At 37.8% G+C, this 12391-nt stretch overlaps 1 long non-coding RNA gene and 1 other non-coding gene across 2 annotated transcripts; both read right to left on the bottom strand.

Annotated features, from left to right (window-relative positions):
• LOC110270961 lies at positions 5136-7621 on the bottom strand. Its single transcript, XR_002360802.1, has 3 exons — positions 7579-7621; positions 7355-7469; positions 5136-5232 (listed from the first exon to the last, which is right to left on the bottom strand). It is a non-coding gene; the product is annotated as an uncharacterized LOC110270961 (long non-coding RNA).
• Positions 12109-12179, bottom strand: TRNAG-CCC. The gene has a single exon. It is a non-coding gene; the product is annotated as a tRNA-Gly (tRNA).

Raw genomic sequence — 12391 nt, 5'->3', positions numbered from 1 at the left:
CGATCAGATACTTTATACAGAACTAGGACTCAATATACCAATCACGGCCTCAAGCCCATCCAATCCAACACGGCCCCCGGCCCAAACAGCTCAATCAGCAACCAACTCATCACAAACCAATCAATTCAAACACAATCACAATTAATGTGGTTCAAGCACAATCAAGAACAATTACAACAAGTATAACAGTTAGCAGTTAACATAAGTATTCACATAGGCAAACCAAATACAATATGCACACCCAAACAATATCACATAGATGCAAATGATGAATGCCTGTCCTACTGGCTGTGATATCATATTGTCGGTTCAATTGCCAACCCGACACATTTCCATGGGAATGTTGCGTTTCGATCACGTATAAATGGGAACCCTCTGGGATAACGTGCCCGCCACACGGTCCAGGATGTTAGTTCCTGCACACTCCTGTGATCCAAAAGGATGTGAGCGGGATACTTTGCCTCCGACCTCACATCTACACGTAAGCGGGATTAACCACCGTCCTTACACGGGCGCCGCAACCTCGACAAGTGGGATTAACCACCGTCCTTGCCAGGCGCAAACGACTTATCAACAATCTCGTCAATTATCAAATCTCTCAGCATAAGTGGGACGAACCCGGCCCTTATGCCTACCAAACAATAACTCATCAATCTTGATGATATCTACAATCAATCAGGCTCAAAATCTTAATTCAAAATCATTCTTGGCCCATTTACTTTTAAGTAACAAACGTAGTCAATTCACAGCTAGCCAAGAATCACTTTTCAAAATGGAGCCACTTTCCACATCTTTCCAATACTTCCAAAGATCTCAAAACCATGCCAAGTTCAAAATCTCTTTGAAAGACTCAAAATCATTCATTTCTAAATCAAGATTTGGTCGTAAGATTCCTCAGCGGAGTCTCAAGACTTCAGGGGAGAATAACCTAACTCATTTCTTAAATTCCTTGAAAACCTCTGAAACTTTAACTTCTTGAGTTGAATAAATAGAATAGGGTTTAAACCCAAAACCAAATCCAATTATTAATTATTCCGCACCAATTTCAAAACCAACCAAACTTAAGCCAAAACCAAATCATTTTTAAACCGAAAACCAATTTCAGTTTAAATCTGTTATCTGTTTCCAAGGGCTCGGGAAGTGTTTCAATTTTAATAAATCAAAGTTCCAGAAAATACTTCAAGCTCTTCCTAAATGTCGTAAAGTGAAATAGATTAATTGAAAACCACGTTTATTTTAAACCCATTAAAACCCCCTCCAAAATCTGTTTACGTAAATCAATTTCCAAAACATAAAAATTTCATATTTAAATTGATTTTTAAGGCATAATTCCTTTCTTAATAATTACATCCAAGATATAGAGATTTTCCTACTAAGGCAAGTTCAAACATAATTTATTTATGAAATCTTTAAGTCAAAGCATAATTCATTCTTTTCCAAAATAACAATTCCAATCAAAATCTCAGATTTTCTAGAAATTTCGGCAGCATCTCTCCTAAAACTTGGACTTTGCCACCCTTTTCGGGTCCCAACAAAACCAATCATCAATCCTTTCTGACAGGTTCAAGACTAAATCAATTTTCAATAAAACAAAACTCAACTTTCAAATTATCAAAAATCATTCAAATCAACCAATCCATAAATCTCCAATTTATCAAAATCAGACATTGTTACAATCAAACAAGCACCCATATTCATTCAAGATAAAACCAGACAATTCATAAGACTCACATAACCACCAGAAATACATTTTGTACAGTATATCTATTTATAACAACTTCCACTTTAAAATGAATCAGTTTGTATAAAAAGCCCCTACCTCGATACGTTGAAATCACAACCCAAACTCGCTAACTGACTCCTTTCGTATTGACCCGAATATCGACTGCAGTCAAAACCTCAGCTCCAACCCGCTTTCTCAGCAACCACAACCACTCTAATCGCAACATATAATAGCCGAGATTAACTCTCATAACAATGAATGCTACAACACCTCAACATATAATGAAGCAGTAACTAGAGGGCTTTTAGATCGAGACGCTTACCGAACGAAGAAGGAACGGCTGAACCGAAATAGCGGCGGTCTCCGAACCGGCTTGGCGGCAGCCCGGCAGCCACCTCAAACAGCAGCGGCTACTGGATTCCGACAACAACAACTGAAATTAACATGCAACGACAATGAAGCTTCCGGAAACCCAAAGGAAACGAAGACCAACTTAAACCCTTACCGGCCGTGGCGTTCCCGGCGGCAGCAGTGGCGGCATGGAACTCCGGTGACGCAGCAGTAGCGCAAGCACGACAACGGCGAGGCCAGCAACGCGGCGGCGACAGCAGATCCGCGGTGGTTCTCCCTCTCTTCTTTGCGAACGGCGACTGGCAGCAGGGAGGGTGGATGGCGGCGGCGCAAGCAATGGGACACGGCGGCGAACTCCTTCCCGTGGTGACTCCCTCACGAGTCTTCTCTCTCTGCCCGATCTCTCTCTCTCGTCGTGCTCGCCGGCAGAGGCAAGATGGTGATGACAGAACCCAGGCGGTAACTCTCCGGCGCGGATCTTGGCTCGCGCTCGCCTCTTCTCTCTCCTCCATGGTTGGCGATGGTAGTGACGGGAAGAAGCTTGATGGCGTCCTCTTCCTTCCCGCAAGCTTTCTCCCTCAGCGCGACGGCGTAGTGACCTAGCGGCAAGACGGCGCAACTCTGGAGCGGCTCCTCCCTCTCCTGGCGACAGCAACGGCGACGGCGCTCCTCGCCGGCACCGCACCATCCCTCTTTCCCGATTCCTCACTCTCTCTGTTCCGACCTCCTGGCGGCGTCACGACGGCGGCGACGGTGGCAGTGACACCCACCGGCGCCACCTCCTTTCCTTCCTCCTCTCTTTCCCCTCCGGTCCTCCCCCTCTTCTCTTTTTCCCTTTCTATCTCTTCCTTTCTTCATTTTGTTTGCAGCTACTGCTGCTGTTGTTAGGGTTAGGTGCACTAGTGTGCACTGGGTCAGGGGAACCGGATAACCGGGTAGGGTTTCCAAGGTTAGGGTTGTGTGTTGAGTTTTAGGATTAGGGTAAAATTAGGTACAAGGGTAATTTTGTAATTTCAAATAAAATATTCAAAATCTTACAAAAGCTTGGAGAAACAATATAAGGTGCAAGTCAAGATAGGCGTTCACAAAGCAGAGCTATAGTTAATGTGGCAAAAGGCTACAAGACAAGTTGGTATTAAAACAACGGATATAGCATTTCCTCACAGATCTCTTACCCCTTCGAAACTCCCACTTCCCAACTCCATCAATCACTTCACAACTCCATAACCGGTCACAAACCTAACATCCGCAGACTCTTCCACGAGAAACAAAACTCCCACAACTTTTCATAACGTTGCACTCTTACCACTTCACCTTCCGTATCCACGAACAGGCCTTAAAGAACTACGCATCGCATTACTATACCTAAAGATCGCACGTGACATCAAAACAATTCTCGAGTTTACTCAGAAAGGTAGACTTTGAAATAGAAGGACAAACAACAAGGATAATCTCCGCAAGAGTTCTGAAAGAATTTTTGAATCTACAAGTAAACAAGGATGTACAATCGATGAAGAGTATTGGAAAGAAATTCAATTTAACAACCTCAAAGATGACTCCTGAATCAGAGACAACTGATAGAAACACAAAAGGATAAGCAAGACAGTAATTTGGAACTAAATCAAGCTGAGTTAACAAGTATAAAATCATAGAAGAAGGTCAACTAAAGCTAGTGATGACACTCTCAAGATTTAAAATTTTTGATCAAGTTCACATAATACATTTTAATATAGAGAATGAAAAACTGAAAGAAGATCACCTCCTGTGCTAAAAGAAAAGTATGTAACTCGCAGTTCACAAAAGGGTAACATAAACATATATCAAAACTGCAATATGGTTAAAAGAAAACTAAATTGCGTTTTGTCCAAATAGTTTCCAAGTAAAAGATATAATAGGTGAGGGTTGAAAATTGAAAGTCAATTGGGTTAAGGCCAAAACAATCTTTCAAAAATCCTGAAAGACATTTAGGTACTCAATCAGCTAAAAGTATACACTGATATTGTGGCAGGGTTGTAAGAAAATCAAATGTTTGTTCAAGAACTCTCAAAGTATAAATTCAAACAAGTGTGTATAAAATTTTATAGCAAATATGGAACAAGTTAAACTCTATTTAGAAAAGAAAACCCTGAGGTAAAAATTTACTTATCAGTCGGTTTCAAAAACTTTATTTAAAATAATGCATGTCAACTCCAAAATAACTTTTCCAATTTAAAGGATAGCTATGGATGCAATTTTTAAGCGAGAAGAATTGATTTAAGTTTCTTAAGAGAATCCAAAACTTGCTTCAAAAGTTCACATCAAAACTCTAAGAATACACTTGAAATTGCCATCACATAAGAATATTCAAGAGTATTAAGATGTACTTAAAAGGGAATTAGACCAAACAAGAAAGGATCTCAAAAATAGGCTAAGAAACAATAAGTCATATGACATTCAACAGAATCCAAAGCACATAACTGAGTAACCTCGAGAAATAGTTTCTAACGTTTCCAAAACCCGCGATTTACTTTACTCAAAACTCGTATATCATCTATGATAACCCATCAGTGCTTTCATATACATAATTCACTAGTATTAAGCCGGCCAAACTTAATATCGGGAATTATGCAACGCAAGACTAATGGCATTAATCAATAGACAGTCATGTGCATAAAGCTCTAATTCTCGTCATTCAACAAGACCTATTACATGACAAACGCTCAGAGTATACAATTGAAGCATAGTTGGTCCATTCCTCAGGCTCTACAGGAAAGACCGCTCTGATACCACAAATGTAACACCCTAACTATCAAAATGTCACGCTTCCGGCTGCGCCACTCTGATAGCTCGAGTATTACCACAACTTTTATAATATTTAAGACTAAAATATGAGCCTGTTTAAAACTTAAAACCGCATAACACTTAGATAACTCTTTTTTGTGAAAACCTAAACATACATGCACATACAATTCAAATATAACCTTAAGATATATATATATACATATACATAACACTAGTTTACAATTATACATATCATAATTATCTATCCCTCTTACAAACTTCATAAAGATAAGGTGAAGAAAAAAATAATAGCTACGGTGATACAAAAAGACCGAATAAACAGAAAATAAACATAACTCTCCTGAAGCTTCGTCTTCCATATCCTGAAAAGGAATAACCTGTAGGGGAGTGAGAACGTCGTCCTCGCTTGTTCTCACTATAGGATTACAGAATTTGCTATAACAAGATACGTAAAGATAAGATCATTCTTAGAGTTCAGTGATCATTGCTCGTCTTATGAGTCTTTCCAAAAACCATAGGTTCACATTCGTAATCCAGAAAATTCCTTTTTTGAAAACTTGCTAAATTTCTCAAATATTCTAAAACAAAACCTTTTTCCTTTCTCAAAGAAAATGTCTGAAAAGTTTTTTCCTAGACCGCAACCATGAAAGTAGTTACCTACGCGGTATAAATGATCATCTCGTTCCAAGCATAGGTTCATTAAGTCTATACTGAACCGATCAGATACTTTATACAGAACTAGGACTCAATATACCAATCACGGCCTCAAGCCAATCCAATCCAACACGGCCCCCGGCCCAAACAGCTCAATCAGCAACCAACTCATCACAAACCAATCAATTCAAACACAATCACAATTAATGTGGTTCAAGCACAATCAAGAGCAATTACAACAAGTATAACAGTTAGCAGTTAACATAAGTATTCACATAGGCAAACCAAATACAATATGCACACCCAAATAATATCACATAGATGCAAATGATGAATGCCTGTCCTACTGGCTGTGATATCACATTGTCGGTTCAATTGCCAACCCGACACATTTCCATGGGAATGTTGCCCTTCGGTCACGTATAAATGGGAACCTCTGGGATAACGTGCCCGCCACACGGTCCAGGATGTGAGTGGGATACTTTGCCTCTGACCTCACATCTACACATAAGCGGGATTAACCACTGTCCTTACGCGAGCGCCGCAACCTCGACAAGCGGGATTAACCACCGTCCTTGCCAGGCGCAAGCGACTTATCAACAATCTCGTCATTTATCAAATCTCTCAGCATAAGCGGGACGAACCCGGCCCTTATGCCTACCAACCAATAACTCATCAATCTTGATGATATCCACAATCAATCAGGCTCAATAACTGATTTCAAATTTATTCTTGGCCCATTTTCTTTTAAATAACAAACGTATTCAATTCACAGCTAGTCAAGAATCACTTTTCAAAATGGAGCCACTTTCCACATCTTTCCAACACTTCCAAAGATCTCAAAACCATGCCAAGTTCAAAATCTCTTTGAAAGACTCAAAATCATTCATTTCTATATCAAGATTTGGTCGTAAGATTCCTCAGCGGAGTCTCAAGACTTCAGGGGAGAATAACCTAACTCATTTCTTAAATTTCTTGAAAACCTCTGAAACTATAACTTCTTGAGTTGAATAAATAGAATAGGGTTTAAACCCAAAACCAAATCGTGTTTCCAATTATTCCGCACCAATTTCAAAACCAACCAAACTTAAGCCAAAACCAAATCATTTTTAAACCGAAAACCAATTTCAGTTTCATTCTTAAATCTGTTTCCAAGGGCTAGGGAAGTGTTTCAATTTTAATAAATCAAAGTTCCAGAAAATACTTCAAGCTCTTCCTAAATGTCGTAAAGTGAAATAGATTAATTGAAAACCACGTTTATTTTAAACCCATTAAAACCCCCTCCAAAATCTGTTTACGTAAATCAATTTCCAAAACATAAAAATTTCATATTTAAATTGATTTTTAAGGCATAATTCCTTTCTTAATAATTACATCCAAGATATAGAGATTTTCCTACTAAGGCAAGTTCAAACATAATTTATTTCTCAAATATTTAAGTCAAAGCATAATTCATTCTTTTCCAAAATAACAATTCCAATCAAAATCTCAGATTTTCTAGAAATTTCGGCAGCATCTCCCCTAAAACTTGGACTTTGTCACCCTTTTCGGGTCCCAACAAAACCAATCATCAATCCTTTCTAACAGGTTCAAGACTAAATCAGTTTTCAATAAAACAAAACTCAACTTTCAAATTATCAAAAATCATTCAAATCAACCAATCCATAAATCTCCAATTTATCAAAATCAGACATTGTTACAATCAAACAAGCATCCATATTCATTCAAGATAAAACCAGACAATTCATAAGACTCACATAACCACCAGAAATACATTTTGTACAGTATATCTATTTATAACAACTTCCACTTTAAAATGAATCAGTTTGTATAAAAAGCCCCTACCTCGATACGTTGAAATCACAACCCAAACTCGCTAACTGACTCCTATCGTATTGACCCGAATCGACTGCAGTCAAAACCTCAGCTCCAACCCGCTTTCTCAGCAACCACAACCACTCTAATTGCAACATATAATAGCCGAGATTAACTCTCGTAACAACGAATGCTACAACACCTCAACGTATAATGAAGCAGTAACTAGAGGGCTTTCAGATCGAGACGCTTACCGAACGAAGAAGGAACGGCTGAACCGAAACAGCGGCGGTCTCCGAACCAGCTTAGTGGCAGCCCGGCAGCCACCTCAAACAGCAGCAGCTACTGGATTCCGACAACAACAACTGAAATTAACATGCAACGACAATGAAGCTTCCGGAAACCCAAAGAAAATGAAGACCAACTTAAACCCTTATCGGCCGTGGCGTTCCCGGCGGCAGCAGCGGCGGCTTGGAACTCCGGTGATGCAGCAGTAGCGCAAGCACGACAACGGAGAGGCCAGCAACGCGGCGGCGACAGCAGCTCCACGGCGGTTCCCCCTCTCTTCTTTGCGAACGGTGAATGGCAGCAGGGAGGGTGGATGGCAGCGGCGCAAGCAATGGGACGCGGCGGCGAACTCCTTCCCGTGGTGACTCCCTCGCGAGTCTTCTCTCTCTGCCCGATCTCTCTCTCTCGTCGTGCTCGCCGGCAGAGGCAAGATGGCGACGACAGAACCCAGGCGGTAGCTCTCTGGCACGGATCTTGGCTCGCGCTCGCCTCTTCTCTCTCCTCCATGGTTGGCGATGGTGGCGATGGGAAGAAGCTCGATGGCGTCCTCTTCCTTCCCGCAAGCTTTCTCCCTCAGCGCGACGGCGTGGTGACCTAGCGGCAAGACGGCGCAACTCTGGAGTGGCTCCTCCCTCTCCTGGCGACAGCAACGGCGACGGCGCTCCTCGCCGGCACCGCACCATCCCTCTTTCCCGATTCCTCACTCTCTCTCCGTTCCGACCTCCTGGCGGCGTCACGACGGTGGCGACGGTGGCAGTGACGCCCACCGGCGCCACCTCCTTTCCTTCCTCCTCTCTTTTCCCTCCGGTCCTCCCCCTCTTCTCTTTTTCCCTTTCTATCTCTTCCTTTCTTCATTTTGTTTGCAGCTACTGCTGCTGTTGTTAGGGTTAGGTGCACTAGTGTGCACTGGGTCAGGGAAACCGGGTAACCGGGTAGGATTTCCAAGGTTAGGGTTGTGTGTGTTGAGTTTTAGGATTAGGGTAAAATTAGGTACAACGGTAATTTTGTAATTTCAAATAAAATAGGAATAATATGGCAATTGAAAATAAATTCTAATCCAACAATAATAATATATATAAAATACTATTTGATTATCCATTTTGCAAATTATTTTTAATAAAATATTCAAATCCAAAAATTAGAAATAATATACTAAATTTCTTTATTTTCCAAAATAGTAGTATCAATATTTTAAAATATTAATTATTTAGTCCAAATCATATAAAAATCCTTATTATTTCACAACTACCAACTTTACAATTTAAATATATAAAATAACTCAATAATTGTAAAATTAGATAAAATCTTAATTTAAATAGCCCAAACTCATTATTTTTAGATTTCTAGAACTTTAAGTTGTAAATAGAGAAATACTCCATAAGGATAGAGTTTGGATAAAAACCTTAATTTATTTCAAATCCAATTAATCAAAACTACCTTTAATTACCTTCAATAAGATAATTTATGAAATTAAAAATATAAATAAATATATGATTTGAGATTAGTTCAAAATAGGACTTCTTAAAAGTCTTGGGTCTTACAATAGCCATGCGGTGATAGCGCATTTTGGACCATTTTCACTGAGAGGACGGGATGTAGCCATTGACAACGGTGATGCCCTGCATAAGCTTGCCATGGAAGGGAGTAGGAATGATTGGATGAAGACAGCAGGAAAGTAGAGGTTCACGAGGAACGAAAGCATCTCTATACGCTTATCTGAAATTCTCACCAATGAATTACATAAGTATCTCTATCCTAGTTTATATTTTATTTATATTTTTATTATCAATTCACCATAACCATTTGAATCCGCCTGACTGAGATTTACAAGGTGACCATAGCTTGCTTCAAGCCGACAATCTCCGTGGGATCGACCCTTACTCACGTAAGGTTTATTACTTGGACGACCCAATGCACTTGCTGGTTAGTTGTGCGAAGTTGTGACAAAGTATGATTCACGTTTGAGAGCACCAAGTCTTTAGCGCCATTGTTGATGATCGCAATTTCGTGCACCAGGATCTATCCAACCGACACACCAATGACGGGTCTAAAAGTGGCAAAGCAAGGGGGCTTCATGTAGATTGTCTCATCTAAGTCTCCATGAAGGAATACTGTATTGATGTCTAACTGATGAAGTTTCCAACCCTTTACTGCTGCAATAGAGAGAACAATCTGAAAGGCATTAGTCTTCACAACCAAATTGAATGTGTCTTTATAATCCATCCCCTTTATTTGAATGAAACCTTGTACAACTAACCTTGCCTTCTATCTCTTAATGGATCTATCAGGATTCAATTTCAACCTAAAAACCCATTTGCTTTCTACAGCTCTTTTACCAACCAGTATCTTGGTAAGTGTCTAAGTCGCATTTCTCTCCAAAGCATCCAACTCATCGTGAATAGCCTTTGTCAAGTTTGGATCAACAATGGCTTCTTTATATGTTTTAGGTTCTTTATGCATGGATGCAGTTAAAATGGATGCATGATGTGATGGCATGTTGACTCAAAAATGAATTCTTGTGAGAAAGAAATGGTAATTGAAGAATGATTATATGTAGTTGAATCAGAAGTTGATGCGGCCATACATTGATAATCTTTCAAGTATGATGGTGGATTTCTAATTCTAGATGACCTTCTAACATCTACCAGTGGCGGTGCTTTAGAAATGTCACTTTCTACTTCTGCTGTAATAGTATATTTTTACTTTGAGCATGATCAATTCGTCCATTTGAATTAAACTCTGTGTGTGGTATGTTAGTAGTGGCCGCGTGTTGTGTATGTGAAGGATTACTATGTGTTCACGCAGTGGAAGAAAAAAAAGTAATCCTAAAGATCTATTTATCTAATAAGATAGATCATATCTAAATACCTGAGTGTGCTACTAAAAAATAACTTTATCTTTCGATGATACGAAGCTCTACGCGTATCCATACCAAGACCAATTTTTGCTTATCAACTCTTTGACCAATGAATATATGATTTAAATTAAGAAAATCTCTATGCAACTCTTTGCACACCATAAAATTTTTTTCCAAAAATTATGCTCATATATATTTGTATATTTAGAGGTAAAGGAATAAAACTCTTATGTTGGTTCATGTATTTCCTCTACTCTTATCATACATATAGATAGTATAAGATTTGTTATTGATTTCAAATTTGAATATCAATTTAAATTTAAATAATATCTTATTTCAAATTTGAATATTATCTTATTTTATTTCAAATTGAAATCTTATGAATCATATCATATCATAATTCAATTTGAAATAGAATCGCTAAGATCTCATCTAAATTTAGAATTCAAATTTAGAAACAGAATAACTAATTATTCTCAATTCTCATTTAATATTTTTAATTATTATATTATTATTATATCCTTAGTGCTAGTAAAGAATATAATAATATTCCATTTGAATTAATATAATTATTTATTTTGATCAAATCAAAATAATAATTAAATAATTCTTTAACAAAGATTAAAACACTCGCTAGCAACACTACGTAACAACCTGATAGTATGAAATAATATATTTTTACTAAGAACTCGAGAAGAACAAAGTACAATTCCTTCCATCTTTCTAACTCTTGGTTAACCCACAGGTATGGTTTAATTGTCAAACTCTAACTTATTACTATTATTATAATGAACTGTGAATGACTTAAAAAACTCATTTCTTCATTCATTTAATCTCCTTGACCAAGGTTTTATTCATCTCAATCATTATAATCATAAAGCTCAAACTCTTTACTGAGAGTTGACAGATTTCTTATTGACTAATAATTAATTTTACAATTATTTAAATCATACCCAATATTCATTCAACTAGCACCCTAAGGTATTAGGTATCCAAAATCAAAGTATAATAAATACGTTGTTAATTACTATGATAGTCACAGGTCAAAGAAAAATCTATTATCATATTCATCTTCAGAATATCCTTTTGACAAATATGCGATAACTATAACCATTAGAAATTCTCAAAGTGAGTCAGTTCAATGGTCATATCTCTATATGTACAATCTATATATATAATTTAAAAATAAAATCTATTAATCTTCCAATGACTCTTATCTATCAATTTCACGTAATCTATTATCAAATATATAGCATTATATTTGATTATACAAGATCTGATTTTTAGAATCTTGGTTTCTCCTAATCAGATAGGTTGAAAATTTAAGAGTTTGTTGCTAGCTAACAAGTTACTACATGCATAAGATGAAATTCAAACTCCCAGTACTTATTTAAACAAACGAGTGAGCTACTCAACTAAATCAAATTATTTTACTTTTACACATTTTTAATAGATAAAAGAATAAATTAATAACTTGAGTATATTTTGACATTAAAAAAAAAGGAACAGAAAAAACGATTTGGATTTGGGAATTAAAATGATGAAGAGCCCAAACCTATAGAAAAAACGAGGAAAAAAAACTTTGGAGTTGGAAGGTAAACTGATGAAAAGCCCAAATCCAAGATGAAAAACAGAAGCGTGCGCATCCGGGGAATCGAACCCCGGTCAGTACCGTGGGAGGGTACTATGATACCACTACACCAGATGCGCTTTTCGGCGTAAGTCTCCGTTGTATAATTTTAATTTATATATAATAAGGATGTTTGGAGAATTCAATTACTATGTTCGAAAAAAAAGATTAAGTGAAAAAGTTAAATAGATGCTTAACCTTTTGATTTGCAGACATTTAAGTTTGTGAAGCTTTTAAAATATATTTAAGTTCATGATCTTTTTAAAATCTAAACACATTGATTCTTCATGTT

The sequence above is a fragment of the Arachis ipaensis genome, chromosome B04, assembly GCF_000816755.2.
Source record: "Arachis ipaensis cultivar K30076 chromosome B04, Araip1.1, whole genome shotgun sequence".
In the NCBI taxonomy this organism is placed as follows: Eukaryota; Viridiplantae; Streptophyta; class Magnoliopsida; order Fabales; family Fabaceae; genus Arachis; species Arachis ipaensis.
Note: the sequence above shows the minus strand (reverse complement) of the source record. Positions and strands in the feature narration are given on the sequence as shown.